We start from the raw sequence: 15,584 nt of genomic DNA, 5'->3' as shown, positions 1-15,584 counted from the left end.
AACCACAATCCCAGAGAACTTAGACAACAGTGAGGACCCTAAGAGAGACTTACATAGATCTAATCTACATGGGACGTAGAAAGTAGAAAAAGACAAGATCTCCTGAGTAAATTGGGAGCATGGGGACCTTGGGGGAAGGTTGAAGGGGGGAGGGGAGAGGCAGGAAGGGGAGCCGAGAAAAATGTAGAGCTCCATAAAAATCAATTAAAAAAGTCTGGGATGGCATGTGTTGTACTCTTTTACTCTTTTTTGAGTTTATCCTCAACACAGGCACAAAACATGAGCCTTTGCTGAACCCAGGTAAGATCTCCATCCTCACTTCTGTTTTTTAAAATATATATACATGATCTATGTGTTGGTGTGTGTGTGTGTGTGTGTGTGTGTGTGTGTGTGTGTGTGTGAAAGAGAGAGAGAGAATATGAATATCTATAAATATCTATCTGCCAGGGAACATAGTTAGCCTTTTCAAAACACAAAGCAAATTCTATGTACTTCTGTGCTTCCATGAAAACTGATCCTGGGCTGAAAAGGAACACAGAGACTTCCTCTGGTATCTTAATGAAACCCTGAACCTGGACATATATCCATGGTGTCCTGCCACTCCGGCTACATGACCTTGCCACCTTAAACCTTACTAAGAAATAAATTCCCAAAGCAGAATTAACCGACCACCATGTCCCTGTTTGTGTTTGTTTTGAAACTTTGTGTGTATGTGAATGCAGACATGTATGACGTGCCTTGGCATGTCTATGGAGACAGGTCAGAAGGACTTTAATAGAGACTGGAGTGTTTCTCATTGCCACTGGCCTAAAAACTTTGGGGATTCTCCTGCTTGCTTTACTGTAAGAGCACTGGGTCATAGACACAGCCCTGCTGGACCTGGCTTTGCATGTGCTCTGGGGATCTGACCTCAGGACCTTATTTTTGCACAGCAAACACTTTTATCTACTATCTGACCCTTTCCTGTTTTTTTTTTAGGTCTCTATTTCCAAAGGTAGCTAAGGGGTCCCATGTCATATAAATGTTTTCTCTTCTTCTTCTTCTTCTTCTTCTTCTTCTTCTTCTTCTTCTTCTTCTTCTTCTTCTTCTTCTTCTTCTTCTTCTTCTTCTCCTTCTCCTTCTCCTTCTCCTTCTCCTTCTCCTTCTCCTTCTCCTTCTTCTCCTTTTTCTTCTCCTTCTTCTCCTTCTTTTTGAGACAGGGTTTCTCTGTTTGGCAGCCCTGGCTGTCCTGGAACTCACAGAGATTCACCTGCCTCTCCTAGGTATCTTCTTCTATTGCTCTCTGTCTTATTCCTTTAAGACAGGGTCTCTCATCCAGGCTGGCCAGCCAGTAAGCTCTCAAGGATCTGCCAGCCTCTGCCTTTTAACGCTGTGGTAAGATGCACATGCAGCCAAGCCTAGTCTTTTTCCTTGGGTATTATGGATTTGAACTCGTATCCTCAGGTCCTCATAGCAACATAGCAGTGTTTACTCACTGAGCCCCCTCTTCCCTCCCTATCCTATTCATAAATAGTTCCTTCTCCTGGACTGTGAATTTCATGAGGGGAGTCTGTATTTTTTCATTCCCAGATCCCTCAGCTCCAATTGTTATGCCATCAGAAAACCCTCAGGAGAAATGGGCAGAAGTGATACATCCTGAGGACAATGGTCCTCAGAATAAATAAATAAATAAATAAATTCGTTTTAACTTAGATGTAACTTAAAAACCTTGCCTTTCTTCCTGCGCAGCTGAGATAAGCAGCAGAGGTTTGGTTTCAGTGTCAACTTAAGAGGAAAGACAAGGGACTAGAGAGATGACTCAGCAGTTAAGAGCACTTGCTATTCTTCCAGAGAACCTGGGTTCAATTCCCAGCACCCATGCTCACAACAGCCTGTAACTTCAGCCAGGGAATCTGGCATCTTCCTTTAGATTCTCTGGGCACCTGCCTACACACAAACATATCCCATATGGGCACATATAAATACACACAACTAAAAATATAATGAATCTTCTAAAAAGACAATTATTTTTCTCACCTATTTCTTTTTGTGGGGGTGCTGGATTCCTGGGGCTTTATTAAGCCCAGGAAAGATATCCCTAGGAACTGCCAATTGGGCCCTGACCATGCCTCCCTTATACCGTCTGTCTGGAGTATTATCCTGTCTGCTATGTCTGATCCTAACTCTTTGCCTCCACACTTGAAAAATACCTTTCTCTGTCCTTCGTTTTTTAAACATTTTCCTTTTTAACCTTTCTCTATGTGTATATGTTTCTGTGTGTGAGAGTGAGCATGTTGTAGAGTCAGAGGTAAACCTGTGAGAGTCTGTCTCTAGCTTGTCACTGCACACCCCAGGACAGCTGGCTTGAGAGCCCCCAGTTACTCTCCTGTCTCAACTTCCCATTTTGCTGTTTGAGCACTGGGATTATAACTCAGTGCTACCATTACCTGGACTCTGGGGTTTGAACTCAGGCCCTCATGCTTACACAGCAAGCACTTTACCACCGATAGGTACCTCAGCCCCAGTGTACCTTTGTTTTCCAGAGAGCACTGCCTCTCAGGAGGAAGAGCCCTGTCTCCACCCAGCCTGGAGCCTTTGACTTCCCAGCCAGTCTTGTGTTGGGCTACCCTCCTCCCCCAGACCCAAAGAGGGGGCTTGACTTTCTTCCTGAAAGGCTCTGCTAGCTAGGCTATGTTGGATCCTGTAGCAGTTTTCACCAAACTCCCAAGCTGACTGCAGATATTTGTGCTGTCAACAGAATTGCAGAAAATGCAATTCGTGTTGTTAATGAGCAGCTTGTTTGGGTAAACAAACCAGGTGAGGTGAAAAAAGTGATGCTCTCCAGCAGAAAATGCAGGCAAGCATTAGCCAGATGGAGAGTCACACGTTCTATGCGTTTCCTACTCTACAGGCTTCAGGTGGTGGGAAGGGGCATTCCTGTAGTGTGTGAGCTGGGACTGGGCACACCTCCTGTCTGACCTGGCACTTCTTTTCTAGAAATAAGAGACCTCTTCTCCCCAGGGACACCCTGATTCTGGCTGACCTGGCACTGCTTTTCTAGAAATAAGAGCCCTCTTCTACCCAGGGACACCCTGATTCTGGCTCCGTCACTCTTTCCCCTGCCCAGCCTTCACTTCACTTATGATCAGTCTTCACAGTACTGTGCAAACTGGGGAAACTGAGGCTTAAAGATGACGAAGAGGCTTGCTCAAAATCAGCATGGTGGATTTGAATTAAGATCAGCCTAATTCTTAATACCAAATTACATCGGTATTGTACAGTCTTTAGCCCTTATATCTGCCTTCAAGTCCATGTAATGGAGGTGCCAGTGGCTGCTGTTCATGACCTCCTCTTTCAGACTGTGATTTTGAGGAATGTTTGGACTTCCCCCACAGAAGGATTCCTTGCCTAACTGATCAGGATGATATAACTTTCTAGAAATATACACGACAACTCTATGTTGTGTGTGTGTCCGTAGGCAAAGTGCGCATGTGAACTAACACATGCTTATGCTTGGAAAACCAGTAACATAGAGGTATCCACAGTCATCTCCTAATAAGCTGACCATACAGTATACACAGTTAACTGCTATCACCCAGGATAATAACACACACGTACAGCGATGAGGTGACATTGTACAAACACGACTGACTTGGGTAACTGTAATGGTTAAGTTTGTTACCTGCAGACAGAGCCAGGAAAAGAGAGGCTCTGTCTCAAGGCCACACGTGGAAAAAGGAAAAATACATCACATTCATATGTTTTAGTGCCATGAGTTACTTTCTCCTTAGATTCAAGGGTGGAGAGTCCATTATATTGTCATTAGTCACATAATCAGAAAGTGGGTTTCGGCTACCCAGAGCACTTGTGCTTGTCCCTCTCTAGTGTCAGCGTGCGTTTTGCCCTAGAAACAGAACTCAGCTTCTCTGACTGTATTAGAGCAACACTAGGTGGAGAGGCTTGCTGTGAATGCAGTTATTTTTTTTTTTTTTTTCCGAGACAGGGTTTCTCTGTGGCTTTGGAGCCTGTCCTGGAACTAGCTCTGTAGACCAGGCTGGTCTCGAACTCACAGAGATCCGCCTGCCTCTGCCTCCCGAGTGCTGGGATTAAAGGCGTGCGCCACCACCGCCCGGCGGATGAATGCAGTTATTGAGCCTTTCTGACTTCCTTTCTGTAAGAAAACTCAGGCTTGATATATCCCAGGATTTGAACTTTCTGGTCCTGAGCTCTGGCTATTTAACCATTAGATTATCCAGATTATTCTACCTTTCCTGTTTCTAAGCAATATCACTTTTTTTTTTTTTGAGATAGAGTTTTGATAGCCTGGGGTGACCTTAAACTCTGTGATCATCCTACCTCACCCTCCCAAGAGCTGAAATTACAGGTGTGCACCACCTTGCCCTGGCTATCTATCTCCCAGCTCTCCAGGGGCTACATCTGCCTTGTGATGCCTTAGAGATCATATCATTGTCTTTGATTTCTCTAAAACCTTACAGGGGAGGTGCTTCTTGTTAACAGCTGAAAAGATGGGTGCTTGGGAACTGGAAAGAGACTTGCCCCAAGTCCCCCAGCTCCAATGCGGCAGGTGTGGGTGAAGGAAGGGAGCTTGTTTTCCACTCTGCTACACTGTCACCCAGCTAGTGACACAAACTCAGCGGCACAGGGGCATCACATACAATGTCTTTGTGAAGTTCAGATCTTTGTTGAGAAACTTGGCTCCTCTCAAGGAGGTGGAAGTCTTTCCTCTGAATGAAGCAATTATGTTCAAAAAGCAAAAAATAATTTATGCATATTAGCTAATGAGGATGTTGTTCAGGATATTTTTAGCTGAAGAGGGAGGGAGGAAAGGGAGGGAGAGAGAGTGATAGGGGAAGAGGAAGAGGGAGAGGGAGCGAGAATATGAAATTTGAAACCTGGGTATAAATTACTCCGGAAGGCGTGGCTTGGGAGTCAGTCCTCGGCATAGGACCTAGTTCTTAGCACTTTTGGCTGCATGTGAGAGGTAGGGGCACATTACATCCTTCCCTAAAGTGTGTACCAATATGGACATGGTACCAGTCTTCCGAGGATATTGTAAAAAACTGAAACTAGCTCTTCTGTGGACATCCAGAGGTGATTTGTAAAAACAGGTTAGTATTCATTAGACTTGGAAACGCTGAAAAATCATGCAAATCAAAAGGCTCAAATCTTTACTACCACTTTAAGGGTTCTGAGAAACTGCCTGGAATATGCAGACCTAAAAATGTACCATGTTTCTGAATGATGACACTTTTCAGAAGCAACTTCTTTGTGAGTTTGAGGCCAAACTGGTCTACGGATCTAGTTCTGGGACAGCCAGAACTACACAGAGAAACCCTGTCTCAAAAACCAAAGCAAAAACAAAAAACACAACAGCAATAACAACAAAAGAAGCAGCAGCAGCAGTAACTTGTAGGTGCTAAGTAGATGCTTCTATCAGTAAAATGCTTGCTGGATGAGCCTGAAGACCTGAGTTTGATTCACAGCATTTGTGTAAAAAAGTTGGTATGTCAGTGTGTTGTGAAATATTAGTTTAAGGAGTGTTACATTTGTATATGCTGTGGAATATTTGTTCAGTGATGCAAAGATGTATTGGATCCTTTTATATTGCATTTGTTTAACTCTGTAAATCTGTGTTACTTTTCCTGTCTTAAACTTACCCAATTGATCTAATAAATAGCAAGGCAGGAGAGAGAAATAGGTGGGGTTGGTATGTAGAGAGAAAAAAAATAAAAGGAGAAATCTAGAAAGAAAAGAGCAAGGAGCAAGAAGAAGAGAGGAGGACTCTAGGGGGTCAGCCACCCAGCCATCCAGGGAACTACAGAGTAAGAAGGGAATATATATGTATATAAAGAAAGGTAAAAAGCCCAGAGGCAAAGCCTAGATAAAGAGAAACGGGATAATTTAAGTTAGAAAAACTGGCTAGACACAAGCCAAGCTAAGGCTGGGCATTCATAAAAGAGACTAAGAATCTGTGTATTTATTTGGAAGCTGGGTGGCAGGCCATCAAAGAATAAAGCAACAACAACAACAACAACAAAACAACTACAGCAATGCATACCTATAATCCCAGCATTAGGAAGGGGGAGATAGGAAGATCCCTCTGGCTTGCTGGTCAGCAAGTCCAGCTGAGTTGGTGAGCTCCATGTTCATGAGAAACTCTGTCTCGAAACTAAGGTGGAGGACAATTGAGGGAGACACCTAACATCCATTTCTAGCCTCTATATGCACACATAACAGCCCATACATACACATAACAGCACACACACACATACCACACAAAGAAGCAATGCGTGTCAATTTAGAGACAAAGGAATATCTGGGCATGCTAGTGTATTGATGACTCAAAAAGACCACTGAATTTTTGCTGCATATGCAAGCAGAGTGGTGTTGACATTAAAAGTTTAAATGTAGATTTTCTGGTTATTGAACTATTCAGGTGAACAGAAAACCCAAGATGCACCATTTGCAAAATGGAAGATGACCAGTTACAAGATGGAAGAGTCTTGCCTAAATCATTATGTTCATTGGATAGAAATGGAAACAGCTTTAAGTCGGAGGGTTCTAGAACACCTGACAAATATATCAATCACCAAAGTAAGTTGAGGAATGTCAAGTCTGGCTGGGAAGGCTACATATATCCAACTCTAGGGCTGCAGAGAGCACAATGTGGAAGAAAGAATGGCAGATAGAAAACAGCAGTGCCCAGAGATCTAGGGTCAGAGGCAAGGAGGGAGCAAGACCAAGAACTCAGGGGTCCTCTTACAAGGTGTTCAATATGAGCTATCAGACAAAAGTAAGGTAACCAAAGGGGCCACACCAGGCCAGATCCTGTGCTGTGTCTAATTCATAAAACTTTCCCCAGCACAAAGTATAAGGTATCAGATACACAGTAAACCTATGTTTGCTGACTGACCTGGCAGGGAGAAGAATAGGCCTGTGCAGGGAACGAGAAAGTTCCTCAGCGTAGGGTCAGGCACATAGGGAATTGGTAAGTGGATGAATGTTTTTTGACAGTTGACCAGCTATCTCTAGCTTTTCTTAGATTTGGTTTTTACTTGTTGGTTGGTTGTTAATAAGAGAATATATAGCCACCACCACTGAGCCATCATAAGATGTACTCCACATGTAGTAATATATTTAATTTTCATAGTGACTCACTGAGAAAGGTAATGTTGTTCCCACTTTACAAATGAGGGAGCTGAGTTAGAGAATGCTTAACAGTTTTTCTAAGATTCTACATAGAACCAGGACGTTTGACTCCAAAACTATCCTCTTAGTTTCTCTAATAGCATTCAGTATAAATCCATGGCTAAGCAGTTGAAAACACTGCCAGGAAATATATGTGCTATTTATTCTGTATATATGTATATCTATATATACATCCATATGTCAATACACCTCTCTCTCTCTCTGTCTCTCTCTGTCTCTCTCTGTCTCTGTCTCTCTCTCTCTCTCACACACACACACACACACACACACGACTGAACAGTTTCACATGACTAAGCATAGGCTCTCTCTCTCTCTCTCTCTCTCTCTCTCTCTCTCTCTCTCTCTCCTTTTGGTCTTACTGTGTAACTTTGGCCTGAACTCACACACAGCCTGTGTGGATCAGCTGGCCTTCAACTCAGATTTGCCTGCTTCTTTCTCTAGAGTACTGAGATTAAAAGCCTTCTTTTAAATGACAAATAGAGGTTGCTTGAGTTTTTCTCTTTCGTTTCCTTCTCTCTCTCTCTCTCTCTCTCTCTCTCTCTCTCTCTCTTTTTCTTTTTATGTGGCCAGAAGGGTGCCACCTTCTCTCCAGCCCTATCATTGATGAGATATTATGGTTGACTATATTATCTTGTAAAGATGGCTTACATCTTTTCAACTACTCAATAACAAAGGAGAGCTGAAACCTTGCTTTAAAGGTGAAGCTGCTGCTACTGTGCTTGACTTGACTGGCTTTTGAGATTCAAAAGCCATCTGGGTGTGATAGCACCTTTAACCCCTGCTCTGAAACACAGAGACAGGCAGATCTTTATGAGTATGAGGCTAGCCTGGTCTATATCACAAGTTCCAGGGTAGTCAGAGCTACATAGAGCAACCTTGTATAACAGAAATAGGTAAGTACATAAATAAATGAATGATAAAGTTTCCTACTCTAGGCTGGCAATGACTCAGCAGATGAGGTGCTTACACCAAGCCTGATGACCTGAGCTGAATTCCTAGGACACACATGGTAAAAGGAGAGCATTGACTTCTTTCTACAAGTGTTCTCGGATCTCCACGAATGTGCTATGACATGCATGCCTCCCCCTCCCACTTAATCCTCACCCAACAAATACATACAAAAGGAAAAGAAAGTCACCACTTCACACTTGATGCAAAACATTTACTCATGATGACAAAAGATGTAAACGTAAGTTCTAAAACAACACAATTCTCAGAAGAAAACAGGGAGAAACTCCATGACACTAGATTTGGCAATGATTTATTGAACATGACTACAAAGGCACAGACAAGAAAAGAAAAATAAATTAGACATCAAATTTTTTAAAAAAAAGTTTTTTTTTTTTCCCCATAAAGGACTCTGTTAAAAAGTCAACATAGAATGAGAGAAAATACCTGCAAGGCATATATCTTGTAAGAGGTTCATATTAAGAACAGAAAAACTGCTTACAGCTCAAACACACAACGAAATAGAACTGGAGATGTAGCTCAGTTGGTAGAGTACTTGGCATTTTATGCATGGTAGCACGTTCAGGCCTTGGGTTTGACCACATAAGTCACACATGATTGCACACCTCCTAGAACTAGGGAGGTGGAAGGTGGGAATCATGAGGCAGGCAGATCTCTGAGCTTGACGCCAGCCTGGGCCAGACTCAGAAAAAAGAAACGGACAAAAACAGCTCAGAACAATCTTATTTACAAATGAGTAAAAGATTTGAATAGTCATTTATTTCTCCAAGGAAAATATATATACAAATGGCCAATAAATACAACATTACTAGTGCGGAGAGTGTAAATTAAACTTACAATGAGGTACCCAATTCACACCCTCTAGGAAACTCACACATACAAAATAGGAATGACAAGGACTGGAGAGATGTGAAGACATTCAAACTTTGGTGCAATGAGGGTTGAGTATACTGCTAAATGGTTCAGCTGTTATGGAAAACAGTATGGTACTTTCTCAAAATGTTAAAAATAGAATTATCTTATTATCCAGACATTTCACTTCTGGGATATAACCAAAACAACTGATGACAAAGTACACAGACTGATTCATGAATAAATACAATGAGATATATGAACACAATGAAATCATATTCAGCTTTAAGAAAGGACATGCTGACCCGTGCTTCAAGATAAATGAACCTTGAAGACACTGTGTTAAGTGAAACACACCAATCACTTACTTAAACTTACAGAAGAAAGGACTGGGTCATAAAGGTACAGAGTAGAAAAATGTCACCTGGGGCAGCAGGAAGAAAAGAAGTGAGTGGAGGTAGAATTAATGTTTTGTTTATTGGGTAGAGTTTCAGTGTAGGGAGGTGAAAACAGTTCTTGAGATGGGGTACTGATGTTTGCATCAGGGCAAAAGCACCAAACAATACTGAATGACGCATTAAAAATGATTAAGTTAGTCAATTTTATGGTATCTATATCTTACCACAATTACAAAAGCATAAAAGAAACAAACAAATGCACTAATTTGTGTGTGTGTGTGTGTGTGTGTGTGTGTGTGTGTGTGTGTGTGTGTGTGTAGGAGGCATGTGTAGACATCAGCAGACAACTTGGCAGGAGTCAGTTCTCCCTTCTACTGTGTTTCTTCTACCCTGTGGGGGTCTGGTGAATAAAACTTAGTTGTCAGGCTTTGCTGTAGGTGTTTTGAAACAGAGTCTCATGTCTCATAGGAGAACAGGTGTATGCTACCACACCCACTTTATGTGGTGTGCATGTGTATGCATGTGTATCACCATGTTTATGTGGAAGTCAGAGGACAACTTTTGGGAACTGGTTTTCATTACACCAGGAGTTCTGGGGATCAAACTTAGGTTAGGCTTCCGCGGTAAGCACTAAGCCCAAACTTAAGGAAAGCAGTTTCTAAATCTTGTTCTATGACTTGTTGTTCTTGGTAGAAGTGCCTCAAAATGAGGGCTTTGAAACCATTTATTTACACATTCAGTAAATATGTATTGGACACTGCATGCATGCTGGGATTGGTACTCAATGTTGAGATCCAGATATTGATAAACCTGGTGGGGTTCTTGTCTTTACCAATTGGAAAATTTAGTAAACTTGTATTCCTCTTGGCTGAATAACAAATACCCAGCAAGAAGTTCATATCTTTCACTATTTCATCTTTACAAGATGAGAATCATCACCCTTGTTATAGAAGAAATCAAGGTTCAGAGAATTCAAGCAACTTCTTCCAAGTTCACTCAACTATCATCCTGTGTCTGCATCCCTCCCAAGTCTGTTCTCTGAGCTATTGGTACAGCCTGTCTACATTCTCCTTTTAGGAGAGTCACAGTGGATTTGGCTAAACATGAAAGGTAAAGAAATTCTAAAATTTAAGAAACCTATTTAAGGGACTGGAGAGATGACTTAAGGGATTAAGAGCACTGACCGTTCTTCCAGAGGACACAGGTTCAATTCCCAGCACTCATATGGCTGCTCACATCTATCTGTAACTCCAAGATCTGACACCCTTAAACAGACATATGTGCAGGCAAAACACCAATGCACAGAAAATAAAAGTAAACAAGTTAAAAAGAAATATATTTAAGTCTTCATAATTCTGCATATTGCAAGCTCCTTTTGTGGGAAGGGGAGCAGCACCCCTATTAATGAGCTGTGGATTCTTTCTGCAGAATATAAGCACAACACCCAAGAGAATTGAAAACATATGTCCACACAAAACTGTGTACACAAATGTTCACAGTAGCATTAATTACCCATAATACCCCCAAAGAGAAAACAACCCAAATGTCCAGCTACAATATGTGGATCAACAAAATGTTTCACAGCCAGCCAAAAGACATTATTTGACAACCAACAATTACTCATCCATGCAATGACACAGATGGACCTTGAAAACCTTACATGAAGTTCAAGAGGCAAGTCATAAAGGACAAACATCGTATGATTCTACCTCTACAATGTGTCTAGAATACCCGTCCATAGAGGCAAGATATAGACTTTTGGTTGCCAGATTGGGAGGGGAGTGACTGCTAGTGTGGGTGGGGTTTCTTTGGATGGGTAGGGAAATTGTTCCAGGATTAGGTAGTGGTGATGAGATTAAACTAAAACCACGGATGTGCACATTTTCACGTGATGGTTTTATTTTCTGAGTCTCAATCTGTAACCCAGTCTGGACTCAGACTTGCGGCATTCTCTGGCTTCTTCAGCTCAAGTTCTGGAACTATAGGTGTTGGCCACCATGCCCAGCTTAAAATCATATATTACGATGCATCAACCACATCAGATTTAAGAAAAAAATAACGTATCTGAAACAAGAGATCACAGACTCCTGACTCATAGAACATTTATTCTGCCATTTAATACTGTATAATTAGGGTGCATGGTAGCTATGTGGAGGCCCTCTGCTAACACAGCTACCTAAGTCCTCAGCAGAAAAACGAATAGGCAAGGTTCTTTGAGGCAAAGCATGGACACTCTGGCGTATGGGAACATCAGTACAGGAGGAATCACACCCTATTGTGACTTTTTATCTGTTCTATTCACCTAGTGAGCCTATTTTAACAACAGTCTGGGTGGCAAAGTTTCCAGTCCTCTTCTCGCTGGAAGATTTCAGTTCTAACAATCATTATGTCATGGACTTGGCAGGGAGATCTCATTTTATTTGAATGACACCAGATAAAAGAATTATAGAAAATGGTGAGACACTGAATTGTAGAATTTTAGAAATAAAAATCACTTTGGGAAGAGACCCTGGCTTGATCTTTTGAGTGTGGGGAAAGAGACCTGGAGAAAGTCAGCGTCTTGTCCAAGGTCACAAAAACAAGAACCACCAACATTGGCAATCTTGCAGTATCTGCCTCCTTTTGTGTTTCGAAAAGGCTGCTCCTGTTTTCAGCTGTGCACATGACTGTCTGGAATAAAGACCACATTTCCCAGTAAGATGAGGCTTTGTGACTAAGCTCTGGGCTGAGGGACAAACATGGAAGTGGTGTGAGCAGCTCTGGGAAGTATGTCTGCAGGTCAGAGTTTGGGGTGGGTATGTTGTTCTTTCTTCTTTGTTGCAGGGTGATAGCTCAAGTTTAAGTAGCCAGCCTGGATGATAAGATGAAAGATATGTTTGTAGACAAAGAGCAGCAAGATGGAATTCTAGAGCACTGATGATAAGGAATCTTAGCTCTGTAATATTCATCTCTACACCTTACATGAAAAAGAATAAAATTTCTACTTTTTGTTTCAGTTACTGTTATTTCTGATTTCTATTCTTTACAGTTGAATTGAATTGAAACTAACAGAATATAAACTGTAAAGGAGGGTTATGAATTCTGGGATCCTGAATATAATAAATGGAACTATTATTTCTCTGTGTGTGAGCATATATGTCCAAAGGCGTGCATGCATGCGTGTGTGCATATGTGTGGTAGGTTAGAGGGTGACCTCAAATGTCATTCCGCAGGCACCACCCACATTTTTTGAGACATGGTCTCTAATGGCCTAGAAGGTATCCAGCTCTAGGGAATGGCCAAGCTTTCCTCCCCAGCACATTTTACGCCTGACATGTACTTTTTTGTTGTGGTTTAAACATGGATCCTGCAAATCACACTAAAGTTTTCATGCTTGCCAAGTAAGCAGTTTACTAATTGAACTATTCTCCCAATCCTTATTATGCTTATTACTATTAATAACAAATGTCAGGGCAAGGGGTGTAGCTTGGGAATAGAATGCTTGTAACTATAAGACTCTGAGTTTATTTCCTAGCAATGCAATCAAGCAAACTAACAAATGAAAATAAACATTAAACTGAGCTTAGAGTTTTGTACATACTAGCTGCCAATAATTTTTGAGTGGTTACTACATGCCAGTCACTTCATACTTTATTGTCACTAATTTAATTCTCATCATCACTTACTATAGGATATTATTATCACTCTCATTTTACAAAGAACAAAGATATTGAGAGATTTGATAAAACTAGTCCAAGTTCACATATATTGTAAGAGGTAGAAGTGAGATTCAAATCCAGGTAGCCTGGTTCAAGTTCCTGTACCGTTGGCTCCTATATCACGAGCTGTCTTATGAATTGAGCACCTTCTCATCCTCTCTACCCGTTTTACAGAGAAGGAAGTGGAAACAGATGATTGCCCAATTATTTGCTTAAATTCACAGGACTGCAAACAGCATTACAGGCTAGTCTCCCAACTCCCGCTCTGTGCACTTTCCCCAGACCACCCTGTTGTCTTGAGGCCACCTGGGCAGATACAAAAGCCCCACCTTTTGCCGCCCCTTCCAACACACAACATACACATACACACACACACACAACCACCCAGTAGGCACTCAGACATTTTTGTGGCCAGGTTGGCTACAGTCTTCTTTGAAAAGCAGCCAACTTTTGCCCTCCACCAAATAACTTTGTTTTATTTATAGTCTCCTGTACAGAGCTTTTGAACTGACTGCTCCTTCTAGAGAAGATCTTGATAACAGCTGTTCCTTGGAGAGGTTTCATAGCAAACACAGTGAGTAAACATGTGGAGGCCCCTCCTGTCTAGCAGAACACTGCTCCTGGGGCTATTTATAAGGCGGTGTTGTTGTCTGGGTGCAAAGACTTTGAATTTGAAATGGCAGTTTGGACATTTCATTTATTTTTTTATTTGAAAAAGTTCACCCTTTGACTTTCAACAACCTGAAGGCATAGACAAAAGGGAGATCTTATTTTTTAACAGGAGATAACTTCCAAAGAAGGAGTTTTTCTGCATTGTGTTTTCTTTCCTCCCTGCCTGGCTGAGGGCTATGATGTTACTGTAGTGATGATGAGATACGTGTAAAATGGGAGACACTTTTATGGATGAATAAGGGTTAAAATGGTAGAAGGGATGAATGGCATTTCAAAAGAGGAAACTGAAGGAGGCAAGGAAGAAAAAGGAAAAGCCCAGTACCAAAAGGGATCCTGTGAACTTATTGGCATCTTCTGACTTGTGTTCGAGAGTGTCATCCTCAAGAATGAGTAGGTCCGTCATGTGTCTGGAATTATTCAACACTGATGTTGATCTTGGCTTCACTAGTGGTTAGCTGTATCACCTGGGGAATATGCCTCAGTTTCCTCTTTGCAAATTGGGAGGGCACATTCCCAGGAGTATCATGAGAATTGGCATGAACCAGCCTGGGGAATACTGTGCCTAATTCATAAAGGGCATGCACTCATGCCAACACTAAATGAATCTGTCACTATTTTCTCCTTTGTGGTCCATCCAGGCCTAGAGGATATGGAACTGGGTTTCATGAAAGCGAGTCTTTCGGGGGCCTGGCAGGGACAGGTAGTAGCTTGATGATGCTGGCTCTCAAATATTTTCCCTTTTATTAATTTTTGGCAGGGACTGTTGTGATCAGAGGAAGCTTCAGTACTGGGGTCTTCATAATGATCAATAAAGGAAGCAGGGGCCTTTGCTGAGCCACCCCACAGATCCTGTATTACTTTTCTTGTGACAAAAGCAATTTAAGGCCAGATGTGGTGGTGCACGCCTTTAGCGCCAGATGTGGTGGTGGTACCAGATGTGGTGCATGCCTTTAGTGCCAGCACTCAGGAAGCAGAGGCAGGTAGATCTCTGTGAGTTCCTGGCCAACAAGGACTGGATAGTGATACACTATCTCAAAACAAAACAAACAAAGAAACCAAAACCACCACCAATTTAGGAAAGGTTTGATTTGACTGGCAGTTTGAGGGTGCAGTATAACATGGTGGGGAAGGCATTGCAGCAGGAGCATGAGGCGGCTGCTCACAAGAAATCCACAGTCAGGGAGCAGAGAGAGACAAAAGCTGCCCTGTAGCTTCCCTTTTCCTTTGAATTCACTCCATGGAATAGGACCATCCTCTTGAATTAAACAAATCTGGGAGCACCCTCATATTCCCAGAGCTTGCTCACTCCACTGATTGGTTGTAGAACCTGGTCTTCCCAGCAAAATAGCTTCCATCTTCACATGAGCTGTGCCTCCTTGCAAACGATCAAGAGCAGGCCTGATGACTGTTAGCAGTTCCTCAGAGTTGGAGGGCTGGGAGGGCCACCAGCCTCACACCAGAGAACTCACCTGCTCCTCTCAGCCATTTGCATGCACTGGGCCTCTGGGGGCAGCGTTGGAGTGCACAGACTGTAGTAGACTGTTATGGTTTTGGTCCCTTTAAGAGACCTCCCCTCCCCATCCGCTGAGGCAGGCTGATCTTCAGCTTCCAGCCTGAGTTCGCTCTCTTTTCCATCTTCCTCTCGGAGAGGCAGCTTTGCTTCTGCCTCTCTCCCCACTTTTCTGCTTCCCCCCTTCTCTGTCTCTTTCTTCTCTTCTCTTCTCTTCTCTTCTCTTCTCTTCTCTTCTCTTCTCTTCTCTTCTCTTCTCTTCTCTTCTCTTCTCCT

Source organism: Microtus ochrogaster, chromosome 4 (assembly GCF_000317375.1).
Source record: "Microtus ochrogaster isolate Prairie Vole_2 chromosome 4, MicOch1.0, whole genome shotgun sequence".
NCBI lineage: Eukaryota > Metazoa > Chordata > Mammalia > Rodentia > Cricetidae > Microtus > Microtus ochrogaster.
The sequence above is the reverse complement of the archived record's forward strand: the minus strand, read 5'-3'. Positions refer to the sequence as shown.